The sequence below is a fragment of the Mesoplodon mirus genome (assembly GCF_964341445.2).
Source record: "Mesoplodon mirus genome assembly, chromosome: 10".
In the NCBI taxonomy this organism is placed as follows: Eukaryota; Metazoa; Chordata; class Mammalia; order Artiodactyla; family Ziphiidae; genus Mesoplodon; species Mesoplodon mirus.
This window is the reverse complement of record NC_138986.1, coordinates 81,698,984-81,725,879: the sequence shown is the minus strand read 5'-3', so window position 1 is coordinate 81,725,879 and position 26,896 is coordinate 81,698,984. Positions and strand designations below refer to the sequence as shown.

The 26,896-nt window shown below is 39.5% G+C and overlaps 1 pseudogene across 1 annotated transcript; it reads left to right on the top strand.

Annotated features, from left to right (window-relative positions):
• The first annotated feature begins 24,628 nt into the window (after positions 1-24,628).
• On the top strand, positions 24,629-26,084 carry LOC309811016 (Krueppel-like factor 4; annotated as a pseudogene). Its single transcript has one exon. The product of its transcript is annotated as a Krueppel-like factor 4 (transcript).
• The last annotated feature ends 812 nt before the right edge of the window (positions 26,085-26,896 follow it).

Genomic DNA, 26,896 nt, shown 5'->3' with positions numbered 1-26,896 from the left:
TGACGGTCAGTTCTAGCAGGTTCTATTCCCTTTAAGTGTGTGTTTTCCCCTCTTCCTGCACCAGGACCCTTGCCCCAGAGGAGGAGAGTGCTGGAGCAAGATGGGTTTGGTGTGTAGACCGAGGTGTGATGTGCTGCCTGTGCAGGTGTCCACGGCTCCGCTTAGAAGCAGACTCAGGTGCAAGCCCCCTTTGTCCCTCACAGCAGATTACTGCCCCCAGCCTCTGCTCCCCACACCCTTTTATGGAACTGCTCGGCACGGCAGGTGGGGCCATGTGGACTCTTGGCATGTGTGGGGAAATGAGCTGTGGCCATTGGTTGCCATCAGAATTTTTGGCTGCTTCTGGAGCACCTCTTGAGCAAGCACCAACCATGGCTGCCACAACCCCACCCAAACTCCACCCCAGAACTGGGTCTGCTCTGCTTCCCACAGTCGAGTCATTTCCCTGGTTGTGGCTGCTCCAGGTCCAGTGCTGTGCTGTGGTGCAGACTGAGCAGGGACAGAGCATCTGTCCGGCTCAGGCTGGGATGCACAGTGAGGTGGTCAGGGGAAATCCCGCAGCAGCCAGTGCAGACCTGTCTCCATCCTGCCTTGGGTGCTAACCAGCATAAGCGCCTCATGAGCAGAATCCAGGCTACCCACAGCACTGTTTATCCCACTGGTCCTCCACTATGCCAAGGGGGCTTCTGTTCTACACCCCCACCCCCATACTTAGGACCCATCTCAGGGGCACAGGTCCAGACCTGATCACTTTTCTTCCCTTCCCATGTGATTGCATGTGTGTCCTTTTGCAGCCTTGGTTGTACAAGAGTGATTCCCCCAGTCTCCGGTTAGTCTTCAGTGAGAATTGTTCCACATGTAGAAGTATTTTTGATGTGTTTGTGGGAGAAGGTGACCTCCATTTCCTCTTACTCCATCTTGATCCCCTTGAGACACTAAATTGTGAAGGTAGGTGAGGAATAGCCTATTTTTCACCCTACAATTTGCCTCTGCTTATATTTTTAGGTTTCCAAACTTGAGGTAAGAAAATAATGTAAATTTGCAGCAGAACAATGGCCATGGTATTTAGTTTCTTGGAAAAGAAAGGAAAAGAAGTAACTATGGAGAAAAAGAAATGTCTATAAATTCCCAGTTGTCAGACTTTTTTTTTTACATCTTTATTAGAGTATAATTGCTTTACTATGGTGTGTTAGTTTCTGCTTTATAACAAAGTGAATCAGTTATACATATACATATGTTCTCATATCTCTCCCTCCCACCCACCCTCCCTATCCCACCCCTCTAGGTGGTCACAAAACATCGAGCTGATTTCCCTGTGCTATGCGGCTGCTTCCCACTAGCTATCTACCTTATATTTGGTAGTGTATATATGTCCATGCCTCTCTCTTGCTTTGTCACAGCTTACCCTTCCCCCTCCCCATATCCTCAAGTCCATTCTCTAGTAGGTCTGTGTCTTTATTTCTGTCTTACCCCTAGGTTCTTCATGACATTTTTTCCCTTAAATTCCATATATATGTGTTAGCATGCGGTATTTGTCTTTCTTTTTCTGACTTACTTCACTCTGTATGACAGATTCTAGGTCTCTCCACCTCATTACAAATAGCTCAGTTTCGTTTCTTTTTATGGCTGAGTAATATTCCATTGTATATACATTCCATATCTTCTTTATCCATTCATCCGATGATGGACACTTAGGTTGTTTCCACCTCCTGGCTATTGTAAATAGAGCTACAATGGACATTTTGGTATATGACTCTTTTTGAATTATGGTTTTCTCAGGGTATATGCCCAGTAGTGGGATTGCTGGGTTGTATGGTAGTTCTATTTGTAGTTTTTTAAGGAAGCTCCATACTGTTCTCCATAGTGGCTGTACCAATTCATATTACCAACAGCAGTGCAAGAGTGTTCCGTTTTCCCCACACCCTCTCCAGCATGTATTGTTTCTAGATTTTTTATTGATGGTCATTCTGACTGGTGTGAGATGATATCTCATTGTAGTTTTCACTTGATTTTCTCTCATGATTAATGATGTTGAGCATTGTTTCATGTGTTTGTTGGCAATCTGTATGTCCTCCTTGGATAAATGTCTATTTATGTCTTCAGCCCATTTTTGGATTGGGTTGTTTGTTTTTTTGTTATTGAGCTGAATGAGCTGATTATAAATTTTGGAGATTAATCCTTTTAAGACTATTAGAAGAGACAAAGAAGGACACTACATAATGATCAAGGGATCAATCCAAGGAGAAGGTAAAACAATTGTAAATATTTATGCACCCAACGTAGGAGCACCTAAATACATAAGGCAAATACTAACAGCCATAAAAGGGGTAATCAACAGTAACACATTCATTGTAGGGGACTTTAACACCCCACTTTCACCAATGGACAGATCATCAAAAATTAAAATAAATAAGGGAACACAAGCTTTAAATGATACATTAAACAAGATGGACTTAATTGATATTCAGTCAGTTGCTTCATTTGCAAATATTTTCTTCCATTCTGAGGGTTGTCTTTTGGTCTTATTTATTTCCTTTGCTGTGCAAGAGCATTTAAGTTTCATTAGGTCACATTTGTTTATTTTTGTTTTTATTTCCATTTCTCTAGGAGGTGGGTCAAAAAGGATCTTGCTGTGATTTATGTCATAGAGTGTTCTGCCTATGTTTTCCTCTAAGAGTTTCATACTGTCTGGCTTTACATTTAGGTCTTTAATCCATTTTGAGCTTATTTTTGTGTTTGTTCTTAGGGAGTGATCTAATCTCATACTTTTATATGTACCTGTCCAGTGTTCCAAGCACCACTTATTGAAAAGGCTATCCTTTCTCCACTGTACATTCCTGCCTCTTTTATCAAAGATAAAGTGACCATATGTGCATGGGTTTATCTCTGGGCTTTCTATCCTGTTCCATTGATCTATATTTCTGTTTTTGTGGCAGCACCATACTGTCTTGATTACTGTAGCTTTGTAGTATAGTCTGAAGTCAGGCAGCCTGACTCCTCCAGCTCCGTTTTTCGTTCTCAAGATTGCTTTGGCTATTCGGGTTCTATTGTGTTTCCACACAAATTGTGAAATTTTTGGTTCTAGTTCTGTGAAAAATGTCAGTGGTAGTTTGATAGGGATTGCACTGAATCTGTAGATTGCTTTGGGTAGTAGAGTCATTTTCACAATGTTGATTCTTCCAATCCATGAACATGTTATATCTCTCCATCTATTTGTATGATCTTTAATTTCTTTCATCAATGTCATAATTTTCTGCATACAGGTCTTTTGTCTCCTTAGGTAGGTTTATTCCTAGATATTTTATTCTTTTTGTTGCAATGGTAAATGGGAGTGTTTTCTTGATTTCACTTTCAGATTTTTCATCATTAGTGTACAGGAATGCCAGAGATTTCTGTGCATTAATTTTGTATCCTGCTACTTTACCAAATTCATTGATTAGCTCTAGTAGTTTTCTGGTAGCATCTTTAGGATTCTCTATGTATAGTATCATGTCATCTGCAAACAGTGACAGCTTTACTTCTTCTTTTATGATTTGGATTCATTTTATTTCCTTTTCTTCTCTGATTGCTGTGGCTAAAACTTCCAAAACTATGTTGAATAAGAGTGGTGAGAATGGGCAACCTTGTCTTGTTCCTGATCTTAGTGGAAATGGATTCAGTTTTTCACCATTGAGGATGATGATGGCTGTGGGTTTGTCATATATGGCCTTTATTATGTTGAGGAAATTTCCCTCTATGCCTACTTTCTGCAGGGTTTCTATCATAAATGGGTGTTGAATTTTGTTGAAAGCTTTCTCTGCATCGATTGAGATGATCATGTGGTTTTCTCCTTCAATTTCTTAATATGGTGCATCACATTGATTGATTTGCATACATTGAAGAATCCTTGCATAACTGCAATAAACCCCACTTGATCATGGTATATGATCCTTTTAATGTGCTGTTGGATTCTGTTTGCTAGTATTTTGTTGAGGATTTTTGCATCTATGTCCATCAGTGATATTCGCTTGTAGTTTTCTTTCTTCATGACCTCCTTGTCTGGTTTTGGTATGAGGGTAATGGTGGCCTCGTAGAATGAGTTTGGGCATGTTCCACCCTCTGCTATATTTTGGAAGAGTTTGAGAAGGATAGGTGTTAGCTCTTCTCTAAATGTTTGATAGAATTCGCCTCTGAAACCATCTGGTCCTGGGCTTTTGTTTGTTGGAAGAGTTTTAACCACAGTTTCAATTTCAGTGCTTGTGATTGGTCTGTTTATATTTTCTATTTCTTCCTGATTCAGACTTGGCAGGTTGTGCATTTCTAAGAATTTGTCCATTTCTTCCAGGCTGTCCATTTTATTGGCATAGAGTTGCTTGTAGTAATTTCTCATGATCTTTTGTATTTCTGCAGTGTCAGTTGTTACTTCTCCTTTTTCATTTCTAATTCTATTGATTTGAGTCTTCTCCCTTTTTTCCTTGATGAGTCTGGCTAATGGTTTATCAATTTTGTTTATCTTCTCAAAGAACCAGCTTTTACTTTTATTGATCTTTGCTATCGTTTCCTTCATTTCTTTTACATTTATTTCTGATATGATTTTTATGATTCCTTTCCTTCTGCTAACTTTGGGATTTTTTTGTTCTTCTTTCTCTAATTGCTTTAGGTGCAAGGTTAGGTTGTTTATTCGAGATGTTTCCTGTTTCTTAAGGTAGGATTGTATTGCTATAAACTTCACTCTTTGAAGTGCTTTTGTTCTATCCCATATGTTTTGGATCATCGTGTCTTCATTGTCATTTGTTTCTAGGTATTTTTTTTATTTCCTCTTTGATTTCTTCAGGGATCACTTCTTTATTAAATAGTGTATTGTTTAGCCTCCATGTGTTTGAATTTTTTACAGATCTTTTCCTGTAATTGATATCTAGTCTCATAGCATTGTGGTCAGAAAAGATACTTGATACAATTTCAATTATCCTAAATTTACCAAGGCTTGAGTTGTGACCCAAGATATGATCTATCCTGGAGAATGTTCCATGAGCACTTGAGAAAAATGTGTATTCTCTTGTTTTTGATGGAGTGTCCTATAAATATCAATTAAGTCCATCTTTTTTAGTGTATCATTTAAAGCTTGTGTTCCCTTATTTATTTTAATTTTTGATGATCTGTCCATTGGTGAAAGTGGGGTGTTAAAGTCCCCTACAATGAATGTGTTACTGTCGATTACCCCTTTTATGGCTGTTAGTATTTGCCTTATGTATTTAGGTGCTCCTATGTTGGGTGCATAAATATTTACAATTGTTTTACCTTCTCCTTGGATTGATCCCTTGATCATTATGTAGTGTCCTTCTTTGTCTCTTCTAATAGTCTTTATTTTAAAGTCTATTTTGTCTGATATGTGAATTGCTACTCCAGCTTTCTTTTGGTTTCCATTTGCATGGAATACCTTTTTCCATCCCCTTACTTTCAGTCTGTATGTGTCTCTAGGTCTGAGTTGGGTCTCTTGTAGACAGCATATATGTGGGTGCTGTTTTTGTATCCAGTCAGCCAAACTGTGTCTTTTGGTGGGAGCATTTAATCTATTTACATTTAAGGTAATTATCAATATGTATGTTCCTATTCCCATTTTCTTAATTGTTTTGGGTTCATTATTGTATTTCTTTTCCTTCTCTTGTGTTTTTTTGCCTAGAGAAGTTCCTTTAGCATTTGTTATAAAGCTGGTTTGGTGGTGCTGAACTCTCATCTTTTGCTTGTCTGTAAAGGTTTTAATTTCTCCATCAAATCTGAATGAGATCCTTGCTGGGTAGAATAATCTTGGTTGCAGGTTTTTCTCCTTCACCACTTTAAATATGTCCTGTCAGTCCCTTCTGGCTTGCAGACTTTCTGCTGAAAGATCAGCTGTTAACCTGATGGGGATTCCCTTGTGTGTTATTTGTTGTTTTCCCCTTGCTGCTTTTAATATGTTTTCTTTGTATTTAATTTTTGACAGTTTGATTAATATGTGTCTTGGCATATTTCTCCTTGGATTTAGCCTGTATGGGACTCTCTGTGCTTCCTGGAGTTGATTAACTATTTCCTTTCCCATATTAGGAAAGTTTTCAACTATAATCTCTTCAAATATTTTCTCAGTCCCTTTCTTTTTCTCTTCTTCTTCTGGAACCCCTAGAATTCGAATGTTGGTGCGTTTAATGTTGTCCCAGTGGTCTCTGAGACTGTCCTCAGTTCTTTTCATTCTTTTTTCTTTATTCTGCTCTGCAGTAGTTATTTCCACTATTTTATCTTCCAGGTCACTTATCCGTTCTTCTGCCTCAGTTATTCTGCTATTGATCCCATCTAAAGTATTTTTAATTTCATTTATTGTGTTGTTCATCATTGCTTGTTTCATCTTTAGTTCTTCTAGGTCCTTGTTAAATGTTTCTTGCATTTTGTCTATTGTATTTCCAAGATTTTGGATCATCTTTATTATCATTATTCTGAATTCTGTTTCAGGTAGATTGCCTATTTCCTCTTCATTTGTTAGGTCTGGTGGGTTTTTATCTTGCCCCTTCATCTGCTGTGTGTTTTTCTCTCTTCTCATTTTGCTTATCTTACTGTGTTTGGGGTCTATTTTTTGCAGGCTGCAGTTTCGTAGTTCCCGTTGTTTTTGGTGTCTGTCTGCAGTGGCTAAGGTTGGTTCAGTGGGTTGTGTAGGCTTCCTTGTGGAGGGCACTAGTGCCTATGTTCTGCTGAGTGAGCCTGGATCTTGCCTTTCTGGTGTGCAGGTCCACGTCTGGTGGTGTATTTTGAGGTGTCTGTGGACTTATTATGATTTTAGGCAGCCTCTCTGCTAATGGGTGGGGATGTGTTCCTGTCTTTCTAGTTGTTTGGCATAGGGTGTCCAGCACTGTAGCTTGCTGGTCGTTGAGTGAAGCTGGGTGCTGGTGTTGAGATGGAGATCTCTGGGATATTTTATCCATTTGATATTATGTGGAGGTGGGAGGTCTCTTGTGGACCAGTTTCCTGAACTTGGCTCTCCCACATCTGAGGCACATCACTGACTCCTCGCGGGAGCACCAAGAGCGTTTCATCCACACAGCTCAGAATAAAAGGGAGAAAAAGTAGAAAAAAAGAATTGGTAGAAGTAGAAAGAGAGAAAGAAAGAAAGGAAGAAAAAAGAAACAAAGGACGAGAGAAAGAAAGGAGGGAAGGAGGAGGGAGGGAGGGAGGAAGGAGGGAAGGAAGAAAGAAAGAAAGAAGGTAAAGTAAAATAAGATAAAGTAAGATAAAATAAAATAAAGTTATTAAAATAAAAAATAATTATTAAGAAAAAAAATTAAAAACGAACAAACAAACAAAAGCAGACAGATAGAACCCTAGGACAAATGGTGGAAGCAAAGCTATACAGACAAAATCTCACACAGTAGCATACACATACACACTCACAAAAAGAGGAAAAGGGGAAAAAATCATAAATCTTGCTCTCAAAGTCCACCTTCTCAATTTGGGATGATTCGTTGTCTAAAGGAGGGAAGGAAGGAAAGAAAGAAAGAAGATAGATTAAATAAAATAAAGCAAGATAAAATAAAATAATTATTAAAATTAAAAAAAATTATTAAGAAAAAACAAACAAACAAAACATACGGATAGAACCCTATGACAAATGGTGGAAGCAAAGCTATACAGACAAAATCTCACACAGTAGCATACACATACACACTCACAAAAAGAGGAAAAGGGGAAAAAATCATAAATCTTGCTTTCAAAGTCCACCTCCTCGATTTGCGATGATTGGTTGCCTATTCAGGTATTCCACAGATGCAGGTACATCAAGTTGATTGTGGAGATTTAATCCGCTGCTCCTGAGGCTGCTGGGAGAGATTTCCCTTTCTCTTCTTTGTTTGCACAGCTCCCGGGTCTCAGCTTTGGATTTGGCCCCGTCTCTGCATGTAGGTCGCCTGAGGGCGTCTGTTCTTCTCTCAGACAGGACGGGGTTAAAGGAGCCGCTGATTCAGGGGCTCTGGCTCACTCAGGCCGGGGTGGGGGGGAGGGAGGGGCGTGGAGGCGGGGCGAGCGTGCGGCGGCAGACGCTGGCGTGACGTTGCACCAGCACGAGGCGTGCCCGTGCGTTCTCCCAGGGAAGTAGTCCCTGGATCCCGGGACCCTGGCAGTGGCGGGCTTCACAGGCTCCTGGGAGGGGAGGTGTGGACAGTGAGCTGCGCTCGCACACAGGCCTCTTGCTGGTGGCAGCAGCAGCCCCAGCGTCCCACGCCCGTCTCCGGCGTCCGTGCTTTTAGACGCGGCTCGCGCCCGTCTCTGGAGCTCCTTTAAGCGGCGCTCTTAATCCCCTCTCCTCGCGCACCAGGAAACAAAGAGGGAAGAAAAAGTCTCTTACCTCTTCGGCAGGTCCAGACTTTTCCCCGGACTCCCTACCGGCCAGCCGTGGCGCACTAACCCCTTCAGGCTGTGTTCACGCCGCCAGCGCGCTCTGACTGAAGCCCGAGCCTCAGCTCCCAGCCCCGCCCGCCCAGGTAGGTGAGCAGACAAGCCTCTCAGGCTGGTGAGTACCAGTCGGCACCGATCCTCCGTGCGGGAATCTCTGTGCTTTGCCCTCCGCACCCCTGTGGCTGCGCTCTCCTCCGCGGCTCCGAAGCTTCCCCCCTCCGCCACCCGCAGTCTCCGCCCACAAAGGGGCTCCTAGTGTGTGGAAACCTTTCCTCCTTCACGGCTCCCTCACACTGGTTCAGGTCCCGACCCTATCCTTTTGTCTCTGTTTTTTCTTTTTTCTTTTGCCCGACCCAGGTACGTGGGGAGTTTCTTGCCTTTCGGGAGGTCTGAGGTCTTCTGCCAGCGTTCAGTAGGTGTTCTGTAGGAATTGTTCCACGTGTAGATGTATTTCTGGTGTATCTGTGGGGAGGAAGGTGGTCTCCGCATCTTACTCTTTCGCCATCTTCCCCTCCGGCTCAGGACTGTGTTTTTGGAACAGAGGCAGCAAGGGTGAAAGAAGCTCCTGTGGACGGTGGGGTTGGGGGGATTGTGAACTTCTGTTGCTGGTGGTATTGCCAAACATGTTAGTGCCATCTGAAGGAGAGTCTATAAAGTGTTCCGCATCCAATGAATACTTGGAACAGATAAAGTTTATGGGTCCTCATGAGAGCTCATGATTCTTGATAGCTGCAAAGACACACTTTACTCTTACTGGGCAGGTGTCTTCCATTTCCAAACCAGTGGGGGAGAAACAGTGAAAAGTCAAATTCAGTTCCCCCTTATTGAAATATAAACTCCATGAAGGCAAAGAGTTTTACATTTTTTATTCCCTTTTCCCCCAGCAGCTACAAGTGTGCAAAATGAATATTTGCTACAAAATGAATATTTGTTTAGAGCGTCATCATTTAAGCTTACAATCAATCAGTATCCCCTCTCTTCTTGCTAAGGATGAGTTAAAGGAAAATGAATCAATTTGTTTAGAGTTAAAAAGAATGATTTGGTGTTGTGATGTTAATACGCCTTTCTTTATAATCATGAAACTATTTTAAAGAGTGAAGACAATTGGTCGTATTACAATCTTGGCACTTAAAAGTCATGTATTTTCAGGAGCAGATATCTCTTCTCTCAGTTATCTGCATGTCCCAATTCCTCAGATTTTACTTTCTCTATTCAAGTGTCATTTTCCTTGACCACCTTATCTCCGTGTGCCTTCCCTCCCCTTGCCTGTTACTATTTCCTTTACTCTGCTTCAGTTTTTCATAATATGGGTTATGAGTTAAATTTTGCCCCCCCCTCTAAAATATATGTTGAAGCTCTAACCTTCAGTACTTCAGACTGTGACCTTATTTGTAAATAGGTTCTTTGCAGACGTAGCTAAGTTAAGATGAGTTTATTGGGGTGGGTCCTAGTCCAGTATGACTGGTGTCCTTATAAAAAGGAGAAATTTGGACACAAACATAGACATATATAAAGGAGTCTGTGAAGAGACACAGGGAGAATGCCATGTGTGGCATGTGAAGATGGAGGATTGGAGTGACACATCTATCAATACAAGCCAAGCATTCCTGGCAAACTCCCAGAAGCTAAGAAAAGGCAAGGGAGATTTCCCTGCAGGTTTCAGAGGGATCATGGCCCTGCAGATACCTCAGTTTTGGATTTCTAGCCTCCACAACTATGAGACAATGAATTTCTGTTTTGTTTTGTTTTTGTTTTTTTCGGTATGTGGGCCTCTCACTGTTGTGGACTCTCCCGTTGTGGAGCACAGGCTCCGGATGCGCAGGCCCAGCGGCCATGGCTCACGGGCACAGCCGCTCCGCGGCATGTGGGATCTTCCCGGACCGGGGCACGAACCCGTGTGCCCTGCATTGGCAGGCAGACTCTCAACCACCGCGCCACCAGGGAAGCCCAAATTTCTGTTGTTTTATGCCACACAGTTTGTGGCACTTTGTTGCGGCAGCTCTAGAAAACAAATACACCACTTGACGTGTGATATACCATTTCTTTGTTCAGTTTCTGCCTGCTCCTACCAGGCTCTTTAAGTTCCATGAGGAAAAGGATGTAATGTATTTTGTTTACCTTTGTACCCGAGTACTTAGAACAGTGCCTGACACTCAAAAAAATTTTTGCTGAAAGAATGTAGAGCTAAACTATTTTATTTTTCCCATTCTTTTGTTGTTGTTGGGGGAGGGTGGCTGTTATTTGTTCTTTCTAAAGATTGATCCACATCCAGTATTGGAGAGGTAGGAAAAATTTCAATAATTATAAAAGCATATAGTGGAAATTTTCACTCTATAATTTATTATGGTTCCCTAAAAATATACTCTTTGGTAGGAAATAATTCTCTGTGTGGAGGGTCTTAAACATCTCTGAGCATGTCCAGGAAAGCACTGTGACCAGGATAGAGCCATTGCTTGCCCAGGAGATCCTATTGGGCACTTAGGATTAGGTTATCCTTCGTGTGTGTCAGCCTCTTGCCTGCTGATTGTCAAAGAAAGTGGGAGCAGGTTCTGGCTGGACGGCTCCATCTCCTTCCCTTTTGCTTTTAGTGACCTCTGCTGTTGTAAAGCAACACTGCTGCTCGCCAGCAGAGCTGCTCTCTGATTTCTGACCAGGAAACCCGTCAGTAATAAATCTCATCATTCTGGAAAATAAAAATACCCCCAGGCATCAAAGTCCACAGTGACTTCCTTGCTTTTCTTAGGTTTGAAAGTGGTTTGTGAGAATGTCTTCAGACTTCAGCATTACTGATAGAGGCAGGTGGGGGCTGTATGAGCTCAAAAGAGAAAAGGAAACTTGATATACGCATCTTGCACCTTCCCTTGACCACCAGATGTGCCTCCTGCCGCAGTTTGCTGCAACTCCAATTATTGAGGTCACGTCAGAGATTTATTTATTTGTTAGTTTTCATTAAAGAACGTATCCGTGCTTCCATTAATCCTCATCCTTATCTGATTCAACCACCTCATCTGGCCAACTCATATGAGGAAAAACAATACTGTCCCTTTGTTTAGGTAGGCAATCTAATGTGACTCACAAATAAAACATTTTTTAGGTTAATGATCTTAGTGAAGTCCTTCTAATAAGGTAGAAGCACGATATTGTAAAATAGGAAGCATAAAAACAAAATATGTATGTGCATAAATATCCTTTCTAATACATGAGTTTTGGAAAGTCCCAAATTTCATGAATCATTAGCCTGATTTATATTGATGTTATATAATCCTTTCAAAAACAAGACTGTGTAGATGTTGCCATCTACTGTTTGCCTAGATACATACTAGTACATATAATTCACTTTATATAACAATATTCTTCCCTCTAACTGCATTTCTTTTTCTGCAAAGATCATTTTAACCTCAATGCCTTCTTCTTTTGAAGTGATTTATTTACTTACTTACTTTTAAGTACTCTACCCAAAGGGTCATTACAAGAAATTCTTCCACTGATATACTGGAAAAATCCTGTGAAAGTGACCTAATATTCCTTAAATCTTCTCCAATATGTTGACATCATTTTGAAGTTGGAAAAGAGATGCAGTATCTATAATTGAAATCCCACTTTAATAATGCTTTAGTCTCTAATCTAATTTAAAGAGGTTAAGATTACTGGATTGCTGTTAGTTTTATTTTCAGATTCAAATTCAAGATGTATAAAATAAATATCTGGTTTTTTTCTGTAAATACATTTAGTTGTCAGTGATTGTGTCAGATTCTTTTTATTATGATAAAATACCAATTAGTTTACTTAACAATTGGATTTTTGAATTGTTTACTTTGTAGTTTTTTGATGTGTATGTAGCACTTTTTAAGTATGCTGTTGATTCAATCTGGAAATAAAGTAAATTTTTAAAAATCTGTGCACTTACAGTTCAGACTAATTTTAGTGCTCTGAGATAACCTATGGTCTTCAAACATATAACTATGACTAGACCCAGTAACAATCATAAGGAAAATCTGTGACCTGTTTTACAGTTTATAAATTTCTTCAAATATTTTAGTTAATTTGGTGCTAGTAATAATACTGTGAAGTAATTAGTACAGTAGTTGGTTTTTTATAGGTATATTCAGCTTTATGAAGAAAACATATTGAAATATTAGGGGGAAACAGAAATTTTTTTCTGTCTCCATTATATACTATAAAAACCATTACTCCTTTTACAGAAAATAATGCTTTTTTTGAAAACAGAAATAATTTTTCTGACTCCATTAAATACTATAAAATCTGTTGATACTTTTACAGAAACTAATCCTTTTTTTCAGGAGAATATCCAAAGAAAGAAACCATTATCATTTTTTCAATGAGCTAATGACTGGGAAAGAAAAGCCATGAACACATGTAAGCTAGTATTTAGATGTTGAATTTGCACAAGGACCCTAAGTGGGAATAGAAGCATTGTGTTTAATGCAGGCCAATAATCTTTTATATAGAATTGTTCCATGATACTCATTTTTTTTTTTTTTTGCGGTACACGGGCCTCTCACTGTTGTGGCCTCTCCCATTGCGGAGCACAGGCTCCGGATGTGCAGGCTCAGCGGCCATGGCTCACAGGCCCAGCCGCTCAGCGGCATGTGGGATCTTCCCGGACCGGGGCATGAACCCATGTCCCCTGCATTGGCAGGAGGACTCTCAACCACTGCACCACCAGGGAAGCCCCATGATACTCTTTTTTATTATTATTATTATTTTTAGGTTCAGATGTACAGTGTAGTGATTCAATAGTTTTATAAATTTACTCTATTTAAAGTTATATTAAAATATTGACTATGTTTCCCTGTGTTTCTTCTCTATTTTATACATAATAGTTTGTATCTATTAATCTCATACCCTTATCTCACTCCTCACACCTTACCTCTCCCCATTGGTAACCACTTCTTTGTTCCCTCTGTCTGTGACTTTGTTTCCATTTTGTTACATACAATCTTTTGCTTCAGTTTTTTAGATTCTTCGTATAACTGATAACATACAGTATTGTCTTTCTGTCTGACTTATTTCACTAAGCATAATACTCTCTAGGTCCAATCACATTGCTGCAAATGGCAGAATTTCATTCTTTTTTGTGTGGCTAATATATATATATATATATATATATATATATATATATATATATATATATATATATATATATGTATGTATGTATGTATCACATCTTCTTTATCCATTTATCTGTTTATGGACACTTGGGTTGCTTCCATATATTGGTTATGGTAAATAAGCTGCTGTGAAAATTGGGGTGTTTGTCTCTTTTTGAATTAGTGTTTTCAGTTTCTTTGAATATATACCAGAAGTGGAACTGGTATCATATGGTACATCTATTTTTAGTTTTGAGGAATTTCCATACTGCTTTTCATAGTAGCTGCAACAATCCCACCTACAGTGTACAAGGGTTCCCTTTTCTTCACATCCTCACCAACATTTGTTATTTATGGACTTTTTGATGACAGCCATTTTGACAGGTGTGAGGTGATATCTCATTATGGTATTGACTTGCTGTCTCTGATGATTAGCAATGTTGAGCACTTTTTCATGTGTCTGTTGGCCATCTGTGTATCTTCCTTGGGAAAATGTCTATGCATGTCTTCTGTCCATTTATTGATTGGGTTGTTGGTTTTTGTGATTTTGGATTGTATGAACAGTTTATATATTTGGATATTAATCCCTTATCAGACATATCATTTGCAAAGCCTTGGCTGTACAGGAGTCTTTCTGCTAGTCTCCAGTTCATTTTTAGGGAGAAGTATTCCATGTGTAGATGTATCTTTGATGTGTTCTTTGGAAAAGGTGAGTTCTGCGTCTTCCTACTCTGCCATCTTGATCCAAGTTCATTACTATAGTAATTTTTCTCCATATTACAGTAATACTGAAAGAAATCAAGGTATTTGTTGACTATTACATGGCCAAAAGAACTATAAATCTAGTTTTCTTAACTCCAAAGCTTATTCACATTTATTGTTCCTTATGAGTTAGTTTAATTAATTTACATATAGGTAATTAACTTTTTTCAACTTTTGCTTATTGAGTGAATAATTTTAAAATGTTTAAAAATATTCAAGACAGAAATTGGCCAATATGGCAGAGTAGAAAGACCCTGAGCTCACCTTCTTTCACATGCACACCAAAATCACAGCTATCTGCAGAAAAACCATCAATGAAAAAGACTGAGACCTACGAATAAAGATCTTCTACAGCTAAAGATATAAAAAAGGAACCACAATGAGATGGGTAGGAGGAGTAGACTCACAATATGGTCAATCCCATACCCCTGGGCGGGCAACCTACAAATTGGGGAATAATTACATTACAGAGGTTCTTTTAAAGGAGTGAGAGGCCTGAGCCCCATGTTGGGCTCCCCAGCCCAGGGCTCCTGCAATGGGAAGATGAGCTTCCAGAGTATTTGATTTTGAAGGAGAGTGGAGCTTATGTTTAGGAATCCCAGAGGGCTGGGGAAAATAGAGATTTTACTCTTAAAGGGTGCACACAAAATATCACACACTCCAGGACTCAGGGCAGAAGCAGTAATTTGAGAGGAGCCTGTGTCAAACCTATTTGCTGAACTTAGCAAGGCAGAAAGCAACTGCAGCTCACCCTGGGGACATAGACACTGGTAACAGCCATTTTTGGGAGCTCCTTTTACCACGTGGACACTAGAGTTGGCAAGTGCCATTGCGGCATCCTCCCTCTAGCTCATTAGGCCAAGACCTGGCCCCATCCAACAGCTTGTAGGCACCAGTGCTAAGACTCTTCAGGCCAAGCAAGTAACTTGGTAGGGACACATCACCCATCAACAGACAGGCTGCCTTAACACCCCCTGAGCCTCCTCTGGACATGACTCTGCCCACCAGAAGGCCCAGGATGCAGCTGTACACTACATTGGGCAGACATGAGTTCCAGAATTCCCTGGTCCCTGGCCCTGACCTCCAGGGAGCCTCCTCTAGCCTCTGGACAAGCCTCACCCACCAGGGGGCTGACACCAGACTCAAGAAAACCACAGTCCCACAGCCTGCAGATCCAGCCTACCCATCAGCAGGACAGACCCTTCGCTGGGATCACCTGGGCCCTGGTACTGCCCACTAGAAGGCCAACACAAGTTTTGGGACACCCTGGGCCCATACCCAACTGTGTCAGAAACCACCCCTTCCCCCAGTTGATCTGACACCAACTCTGAGAACCCTGGGTCCTACAAGCAGACTCCAGGACCCAGCTCTGTCTGTCAGTAGTGCAGCACGTAGCTTCACCTACCAGTGGGTAGGCAATAGCACTGGAGTCTTCTTGACCCCAACTCAACCCACTAGTGAACTAACATAAGCCCTGGAGACCCCTGGAGTTCTGCAGTCAGCCGTTCAAGATGCAGTGCCACCAGCAGCAGCCTCTACACAAGGCATGACCTGGAAACCAGCCAGACTGGGAGCAACAAAGTCAATGAGACCACCCACATAATCAGTCCCCCACAACAGAAAGACCCATGCAGCCCTCATAGCAGGAACCCCTAGAGCAAATAGCTTGGGAGACGAGAGGGGGGTACACTGCTGGGATGCATGGGACATCTCCTACAAAACGTCACTTCTCCAAGATTGGGAAACATAACCAAGCTAATAGATACATAAAAATAAAAACAGCAACTTAGGCAAAATGAAGCAATAGAAGAACATGTTCCAGACAAAGGAACAAGATAAAACCCCAGAAGATGAACTAAGTGAAGTGTAGATAAGCAATTTACTCAAGAAGAAATTCAGGGTAGTGATTGTAAAGATGATCAAAGGACTCTGGCGAAGAATGGGTACACAGAACTAGAAGTTACATGTTTTTAACAAAGAGTTAAAATTGTAAAGAAGAACCAGAGATGAATACAGTAACTGAAATGAAAAATACACTAGAAGGAATCAACGGTAGATTAAATAATACATAAGAATGGATCAGAGAGCTAGAAGACAGAGTAGTGGAAATCACTACTGCTGAACAGAAAAAAGAAAAAAAATGAAAAAAAAATGACATTTTAAGAGACCTCTGGGACACTATCAAGTGCACTAATATTCATAATACAATGGATCCTGAAAGAAGAGAGAGAGAGAAAGTTGTTGAGAGCATATTTGAAGATATAATAGCTGAAAACTTTCCTAACCTGGGAAAGGAAACAGATACCCAAGAAGTCCAGGAAGTACAGAGAGTCCCATACAGGACTAACCCAAAGATGAACACATCAAGACACATTGTAATTAAAATGGCAAAAATTTAAAGATAAAGGGAGAATATTAAAAGCAACAAGGGAAAACCAACAGATTATATACAAGAGAACTGTCATAAGTCTATCAGCTGAACCTTCAGCAGAAATTCGGCAGGCAAGAAGGGAGTGGCATGATATATTTAAAGTAATAAAAGGGAAAAACCTACAACCAAGATTACTCTACCCAGCATGGTTCTACTTCAGACTTGATGGAGAGATCAAAAGCTTAGCAGACAAGCAAAACCAAAAAAGTACCACAAAACTGGCTTAACAAGAAATGTTAAAGGAACTTCTTTAAGCAAAAAAGAAAAGGTCACAACTAGAAAGATGAAAATTATAAAATGAAAAAGCTCATTGGTAAAGGCAAACATATAATAAAGGTAGGAAATCATCCACACACAAAGCTACTAGGAAGGTTAAAAGACAAAGTAGTAAAATCATCTATATCCACAACAAGCAGTTAAGGGATATATAAAATAATTAGATGTAAAATATGATATCAAAAACAGTACTTGTGAGGGGAAGAGAGTACAAATGCAGTATGGTTAAAATGCATTTGAAACTAATATCAGTAACTTAAAACAATCATGTATACATATAGATTACTATGTAAAAACCTCGTGGTACCCACAAAAGTCTATAATAGATGAACACACAAAAAAGAAAAAGGAATCTGAACATAACACCAAAGATGGTCATCAAATCACAAAAGAAGAGAACAAAAGAAGATGAAAGGAATAAAACATACTTATGAAAACACCCCAAAACAATTAACACAAGATGGTAATAAGAACCTAAATATCAATAAATATATCCATAAATGTAAGTGGGGTAAATGCTCCAATCAAAAGACATAGAGTGGTTGAATAGATATAAAACAAGACCCGTATATGTGCTGCCTACAAGAGACTCACTTCAGATCTAAAAACACATAGACGGGATTCCCTGGTGGTGCAGTGGTTAAGAATCCACCTGCCAATGCAGGGACACAGGTTTGAGCCCTGGTCTGGGAAGATCCCACATGCCACAGAGCAACAAAGCCTGTGCACCACAACTACTGAGCCTGCACTTTAGAGCCCATGAGCCACAACTACTGGAGCCTGCATGCCTAGAGCCCATGCTCTGCAACAAGAGAAACCACTACAATGAGAAGCCCGTGTACCACAACGAAGAGTAGCCCCCACTTGCTGCAACTAGAGAAAGCCTGTGTGCAGCAACAAAGACCCAATGTAGTCAAAAATAAAATAAATATATAAATTCTTAAAAAAATAAAGCACACAGACTGAAAGGAAGGGATGGAAAAAGGTATTCTATGCAAATGGAAATAAAAAGAAAGCCAGGGTAGCAACACTTAGACAAAATAGACATTAAAGTCTGTTATAAGAGACAAAGAAGGATATTATATAATGAACAAGCGCTCAATTCAAGAAGATACAACATCCAATGTAGGTACAACTAAATTCCTAAAGCAAATATTAACAAGCATAATGGGAGATATTAACAGTAACACAATAATAGTAGGGGACTTCAACACTCCACTTACATCAATGGACAGATCATCCAGACAGAAAAATCAATAAGGCCGTAAATGACACTTTAGAGCAGATAGACTTAATAGATATATGTATAGAATATTCCATCTGGAAGCAGCAGAATACATAGTCTTTTCAAGTGAACATGGAACATTCTCCAAGATATATCACATACTAGGCCACAAAATAAGCCTTGGTAAATTTAAGAAAATTGAAATCATATCAATCATCTTTTCCAAAACACACTGCTATGAGACTAGAAAACAACTATGAAACAAACACTTGGAGGCTAAACAATATGCTACTAAAGAATCAATGGATCACTGAAGAAATCAAAGAGGAAATAAAAAAATACCTGGAGACAAATGAAAACAAAAACACAGCAATCCAAAATCTATGGGATGCAGCAAAAGCAGTTCTAAGAGGGAAGTTTATAGCAACACAAGTTTACCTCAGGAAACATGAAAAACTCAAATAAACAACCCAAACTTAGACCTAAAGGAACTAGAAAAAGAAGAATAAGCAAATCCTAAAATTAATAGAAGGAAAGAAATCATAAAGATCACAGCAGAAAGAGAGACTAAGAAAACAGTAGAAAAGATCAATGAAACTAAGAGCTGGTTCTTTGAAAAGACAAACAAAATTGATAAACCTTTAGCCAGACTCATCAAGAAAAAAAAAAAAGAGAGAGGACCCAAATCAATAAAATCAAAAATGAAAAAGGAGAAGTTATGACTGACACCACAGAAATACAAAAGATCATAAGAGACTACTGCAAACAACTATATGCCAATAAAATGGACAACCTAGAATAAATAGACAAATTATGTATAATCTCCCAAGACTGAAGCAGGAAGAAATAAAAAAATATGAACTGACCAATTACCAGTAACAAAAATTGAATCAGTAATTTAAAAACTGCCCCCCCCAAAAACGTTCAGGACCAGATAACTTCACAGTGAATTCTATTAAACATTTAGAGAAGATTTAACAACTGTCCATCTCAAACTGTTCCAAAAAATTGCAGAAGAAGGAATGTCTCTGAACTTATTCTATGAGTCCAGCCTCACCCTGATACCAAAACTAGACTAAGATATCACACAGACACAAAAAAATTATAGGCCAATATCACTGATGAACATAGATGCAAAAATCCTCAACATTATGTTAGCAAACTTAAACCAACAACACATTAAAAGGATCATACAGCATGATCTAGTGGGATTTATCCCAAGGATGTAAGTACTTTTCAATATCTGCAAGTCAGTCAATCACCACATTAACAAACTGAAGAATAAAAACCCTATGATCATCTCAGTAGATGCAGAAAAAGCTTTTGACAAAATTCAACACTCATTTATGATAAAAAAAAACTCTTCAGAAAGTGGGTATAGAGAAAACATACTTCCACATAATAAAGGTCCACAGCTAACAATCATACTCATTATACTTATCAAGCAGAAAACTTTTTTCTAAGATCAGGAACAAGACAAGGATAGCCATACTCACCACATTTATTCAACACAGTATTGGAACTCCTAGCCACATTAATCAGACAAGAAAAAGGAATAAAAAGAATCCAAATTGGAAAAGAAGAAGTAAAACCATCACTGTTTGCAGATGATGTGAACTATACATAGAAAATCCTAAAGACACTATCAGAAAACTACTAGAGTTCAGCAATGAATTTGGTAAAGTTTCAGGTTATAAAATTAACATACAGAAATCTGTTGCATTTCTATGCACTAACAATAAACTATCAGAAAGAGAAATTAAGGAGACAATCCCATTTACCACTGCATCAAAAATAATAAAATACTTATGTATAAACCTACCTAAGGAGGTAAAAATATGTACTCAGAAAACTGTAAAACACTGATGAATGAAACAGAAAATGACACAAACAGATGGAAAGATATACCGTGTTCATAAATTGGAAGATTTACTGTTGTTAAAATGACCAAGGTACCCAAGACAATCTACAGATTCAATCCAATTCCTATCAAAATAACAATGGCATTTGTCACAGGACTAAAACAAATAGTTTTAAAATTTGTATGGAAACACAAAAGACCCTGAATAGCCAAAACAATCTCGAGATAAAGGATCAAAGCTGGAGGTATCCTGCTCCCTGATTTAAACAACCACAAAGCTACAATAATCAAAACAGTATGGTACTGGCACAAAAAATAGACACATAGACCAATGGAACAGAATGATCAATTAATATATGACAAAGGAGGCAAGAATATACAATGGAGAAAAGGCAGTCTCTTCAATAAGTGGTGCTGGGAAAACTGGACAGCCACATGTAAAAGAATGACATCAAAACATTTGTCACATTATATACAAAAATAAATTTAAAATGGATTAAAAGACCTAAATGTAAGACCAGAAACCATAAAACTCCTAGAAGAAAACACAGAACACTTTTTCACATAAATGGTAGCAATATTTTTTTTAGATCTGATTCCTAAAGAAAAGGAGATAAAAATAAATACATGTGACCTAATTAGACAAAAAAGCTTTTGTACAGCACAGAAAACAATGGACAAAATGAAAAGACAAGCTACTGAGTGGGAGAAAATATTTGCAAATGATATGACTGAAAAGTGGTTAATACCCAAAATATATAAATAGTTCATGCAACTCAACATCAAAAACACAAACAACCCAATTAAAAAATGGGCAGAGGACCTGAATATACATTTTTCCACAGAAGACATACAGTTGGCCAACAAGCACATGAAAAGATGCTAAACGTCAGTAATCATCAGAGAAATGTAAATTAAAACCAGAATGAGATTTCACCTCACGCCTGTTAACATGACTATCGTCAAAAAGACCACAAATAAAACTGTTGGTGAGGATGTGGAGAAATGGGAACAGTCATACACTGTTTCTGGGGATATAAATTGGTGTAGCCACTGTAGAAAATGGTATGGCGGTTTCTTAAAAAACTAAAACTAGAAATACTGTATGACCCAGCAATTCCAATCCTGGGTGTATATTTGAAAAAAAATGGAAACACTAATTTGAAAAGATACATACACTCCAATGTTCACAGCAGCATTCTTTATAATTTCCCAGATAAGAAGCAACCTAAGTGTCCATCAACAGATGAATGGATAAGGAAGATGTGGTATATATATACAATGGAATATTACTCAGCAAAAAAGAATGAAAGTTTGCCATTTGAGACAACATGAATAGACTTGGAGGGTATTAGGTTAAGTGAAATAAGTCTGTCAAAGACAAATACTGTATGATATCACTTAAATGTGGAAACTAAAAAGTTAAATAAACTAGTGAATATAACAAAACAGAAACAGACTCACAGACAACAAACTAGTGGTTACCAGTGGGGAGAGGGAAAGGGGGTGGGGCAAGATAGGGGTAGTGGATAAGAGATACAAACTATTATATATAAAATAAATAAGCTACAAGGATATATTGTACAACACAGGGAACATAGCCAATATTTTATAATACTATAAATGGAGTATAACGTTTAAAATTTGTGAATCACTATGTTGTACACCTGTAACATATATTTTTTTACATCAACTATACCTCAATAAAAAAAAGAATATAATCCATCTTAAGAAAAAAAAAAGCAACCAGATTACCATGCATAGAAAGATAGTTAAATGAATTTGATTTTTCCCATTATGGAGTATTATGTTGCTTATATGATCAAATTTTTATAAAATTTACAGGAGCAATAACAACAAAACCCCAGGTTTATTCTTCAGATTCACACGTGCTTGCTAAGTATCTTTTAAACATTTCCTTTTAAGCAGTCTTTTCCTTTCAAGGTATTTTCTTTCTCTCTGAAAAATTGAGAAGAAAATCAAATTGGCAATTTCTGAAAAAGAAGAGACAAAAGTATATGAAATACATTTTGGTTTCAGATTCTCTATAAATGCCATTCTGAAATTTTTCCTATCCTTAAACTTTCAGCTATCACTCACTTTCTACAAATGGAAGAATTATATTTCTTCCTATGTAGACTTCCAACTGAAGATTTTACTATTTAGAAATGCTAAATATGATATCAAACATCACTCCTAAAAACTCTAAAACACCTGTGCCCTCATAAAATCGATTGACAATTTGATTTTTGCTGTAAGTGGTCAAATAAATTTCCCACTCAGATGGGATAATTTTAGAGACAAAGAAATGATACAAATAGAGCTTCTTTAATCTGAATGGCTCCTGACAGTCTCACTAATGAAAAGAGAAAAGGGTTACTGAAGCTTCCTCACCTTATATTTATGCATCTATTTATGCTTTCTTAGGTGCTGAATTTTTTAAAAGTCTGGATTCCTTCCCATCTTGCCTTTGTGGTTGAGGGTGTGGACTCTGGGCACAGGCTATTGGAGTTCATATCCTGGTTGTGCCACTTACGAGCTGTGTGAGGCTTCCACAAGACCCTTAAGATTTTGGTGCCTCAGTTGCCCCCTCTGTAAAATGGTGGTAGTAATGGTGTTACCTCATTGGTTTTGGTAATTAAATGAGTTACTATCTGTAAAGCACTTAGAAGTTCACTCTAAGAACTGTGTAAGTCTATCTTATTTTATTCATTACAATAACATAGCAGTGCTAAATATTTGTTAAATCCTTAAAGCTTTTGTTGTAATTACAAACTTTTACAACTGGAGTGGAGGAAGCAGTGTGGATACTCCAGCTTCATCTAGGTCACTGTTCCAAAGTAAAGAGACTGATATACACTGTGCTGTGTAGGCACATGGGCTTTCATTGAAGAAGCTCGGTTAATGAGCAGAGGAAAGACGTTTTTAAAATTTTTTATTTCTTTTCCTAAAATATATTTGCTTAATTAAAGACATATTTCTTTAAAATTTATGATGCCATCAGAAATTTATTTATTGTGTTGTAACATAAAATACACCAATGGACAGGTGATATGTACCATTTAGATTATTATCTATCATCCTTTATATTAGCCAGTATACAATGGAAACTAAAGTTTTCAAATGATCTTGGGCCCTATTATTTGAGAATCTAACATCATTTAAAAAATATTTGTATATAGATTACAATTATAGCTGTTTTGCAGACAAAATTATTCATAAGTCATCTAGACTCAAGTAGAAGGTACAACTTACCTTTAATTCTGTCTACTATCTAGGAGGCAATGTGGTATGAATATCAAGTTAATTTTGTGAATCTTAAATGACTCCCCTAGAATGATTCTTAACAAATCCGAAACAGGAGTAGATAATACAGATTACATTCTAAATCAGGAATGTGGTTAGAGAACACTAAATTGTTTGGTGTGTAAATTGTGTGAAGGGGTCTAACTTTATCAGAAAAAAATTATGAATATAAATAGTTACTTACGGGTGAAGATGTCTGACAGTAGATGTTTTCAGTCTTTTATCTAATAGAAAGAAGGCACTGTGGCTATGGTGATTGACAGGAGTATAGAGGATATCACCAGAAACTAGGTCATCATAAAAATTTGATTTGGTACAGCATAAGAGAGTATTTGTTCTTTGGCAATATATACTTAATTCTCATAATAGAAATGTAACGTTTTTTCCTAGATAATAAATTCCATTTTTCTCATATATCATTCATTCATTCAACAAATGTATACTGATCTCTTATTATGAAATAGGCAGTGTTCCAGGTGCTCAAGTTACAAAATAGAATCCAACTTCTAGGATGCGAACCCTCTGCTATGTGAAACTCTAGGAATTCACAGATTAGGTGGGAGATATAAAAACAGGTAAAATACAGTAAAACTTGATGAGCACTATATAGTTATATGAAAGCCAGAGAATAGAGTGACTAACTGTACATAAATAAGATCTCATCAAAAAAAGAAGAATCAAATAAATACAATGGAAAGAACTGCTTTATGAAGAAAGAATGTCAACAATTTATTCAATTCTCTATGCCCTCATTTTCATATTTTTAATTTTATGTTGGAGTATAGTTGATTTACAATGTTGTGCTAGTTTCAGGTGCACAGCAGAGTGATTCAGTTATACATATACCTACATTCATTCTTTCCCCATGTAGATTATCACAGAATATTGAGTAGCATTCCCTGTGCGCTATAGTAGGTCTTTGTTGATTTTCCATTTTATAGATAGTAGTGTGTCGATGTCAATCCCCAACTCCTAATTTATCCCTCCTCCACGTGGGAGACAGGGTGGGGTGTGGACGCTGCTGAATGGAAGAGAGCACAGCCCGGCCATCAGACCTACTTCCTCGTCTTGCTGATTATCTATTTTTATGGGTTTACAACTTTTCTAAGAACTTTTGTATACAAAGGAACTTTTTTTAAAAGTAATTTCCCCTTTATATTTAATCCAAAGAAGAAGGATCTCAGGCAATTTGGAGTTTTTGGTTTTGGCCTCGTTTCTAAGACTTTTTTCCTCTTTGTTGACTTTGGTGTTCGGGCACACCCACTGCTTCGGACTCCTGAGGACCTTCTGGGCACCCACATTAATGAGGCAGCCACATGGAGAGTCTGACTTGGCTGTCAGCGACGCACTGCTCCCATCCTTCTCCACTGTTGCATCCGGCCCCCAGGGAAGGGGGAAGACACTGCGTCCAGCAGGTGTCCTGAATAACTGCGGGTGGGGGAGCTCTCCCACGTGAAGTGACTTCCCCCCAGGGCTTCCCGGCTGCCCCTATGACCTGGCAGCGGCGACCGTGGCCACCGACCTGCAGAGTGGCAGAGTCAGCGCGTCTTGCGACAGAGCAACCAGGCTCTCCTACCCTGGAGGGAGACGGAGGAGTTCAGTGATCTCCTGGGCCTGGACTTTATCCTCTCCAACTCGCTGTCCCATCAGGAGCCAGTGGTCTCCACCGTGTCGTCAGCATCAGCCTCATCCTCGTCCTCCCCTTTGAGCAGAGGTCCTGCCTGTGTGCCCTCCACCTGCAGCTTCAGCTGTCCAGGACAGGCTGGGGGCGACCCAGGCTTGGCTCCAGGCAGCAGGGGCGGTGGCCTGCTCTATGGCTGGGAATCTGCACCGCCTGTGACAGCTCCCTTCAACCTTGCAGACATCAACCACGTGAGCCCCTCTGGCTGCTGTGTGGCTGAACTCCTGTGGCCGGAATTGGACCCAGTGTACACTCCACGGCAGCAGCCGCAGCCGCCAGGTGGCTTGATGGGCAAGTTTATGTTGAAGGCGTTGCTGAGGGCCCCTGATCATTGGTGTTAGCAAAGGCAGCCTGGTCGGCAGCCAGTTGGTGGTGGCAGCGCCTTACAGTGGCGGGCTGCCCTGCTTGTGCCCCAAGATCAAACGGGAAGCTGTCTCCTCATGCATCCTGTCAGTCGGCCCCTAGAGGCCCACTTGGTCACTGGACCCCCTCTCAGCAATGACCACAGCTGCCAGCGCACAACTTTCCCCTGGGGCAGCAGCTCCCCAGCAGGACTACCCCCACCCTGGGTGCCGAGGAACTGCTGAGCAGCAGTCATCCTGCCCTGCCGCTCCCCCAGGCTTCCATCCCCACCCAACTACCCTCCCTTCCTTCCCTGCCAGGTGCAGCCGCAGGTCCCACTGCTCCATTACCAAGAGCCTATGCCACGCAGTTCCTGCATGTGGGAGGAACCTGAGCCAAAGAGGGAAGAACATCGTAGCCCCGGAAAAGGCTGGCCACTCACACCTGGGATTATGCAGGCTGCGGCAAAACCTACAGGAAGAGTTCTCACCTCAAGGCACACACACCTGTGAGCCCACCCAGGTGAGAAACCTTAGCACAGTGACTGGGACGGCCATGGGTAGAAATCTGCCCTCTCAGATGAACTGACCAGGCACTACCGCCAACGCACTGGGCACCACCCCTTCCAGTGCCAGAAGTGCGACCAAGCATTTGCGAGTTTGGACCACTTCAACTTACACATGAAGAGGCACTTTTAAATCCCAAAACAGTGGGTATGACCCACCTTGCCAGAAGAGAATTCAGTATTTTTTACCTTTCACACTGTCTTCCCAGTGAGGGAAGGAACCCAGCTGGAAAGCACTACAATCATGGTCAAGTTCCCAACCAGTGAACTTGTGAATGGATAATCAGGAGACCTGAGGAAACCAAATGACAAAGGACAGTTGGGGTCTGTGACTGGATCTTCTATCATTCCAATTCTAAATCCAATTTGAATATATATTCCTGGACTTCAAAAACACCAAGGGGGTGACAGGAAGTGGTGGGTATCAGGGTACAAATTAGATCAGTGAGTGTGGGGGAGGGAAAACCAGAAAGCCTTGAATTGTTTCAATGCAATATAAGCATAAAGATCACCTTGTATTCTCTTCTAAAAGCCATTATTACAATCTTAGAAGAAGAAGAAGAAAGTCAGGTACAGAAAATGTGTTTTAATAGCCTAAACAGTGGTGCTTGGTGAGTCTTGGTTCTAAAGGTGCCAAAGGAGGCCAAATTTCTCAAACTGCTGCATACTTTGACAAAAAAATCTATTTTTGTCTTCCAGTCTACATTTATGACCTAAGTCAGGTAAATACACCTGGTTTACTTTAACCTTTTTATGCGGAGAGTCTGTTATGCACTGTGGTTTCAGTTGGGCAATAATTTGTACAATGGCTCATTCCCAAATATGCCTTAAGCAGAAATTTTTTTTCTATATAGTTCCTTGCCTTAATAAACATGTAATATAAATTTTTAAAAAATGATCTCACTGCAATTTATGTCAAAGTGTTCTGCCTATATTTTCCTCTAA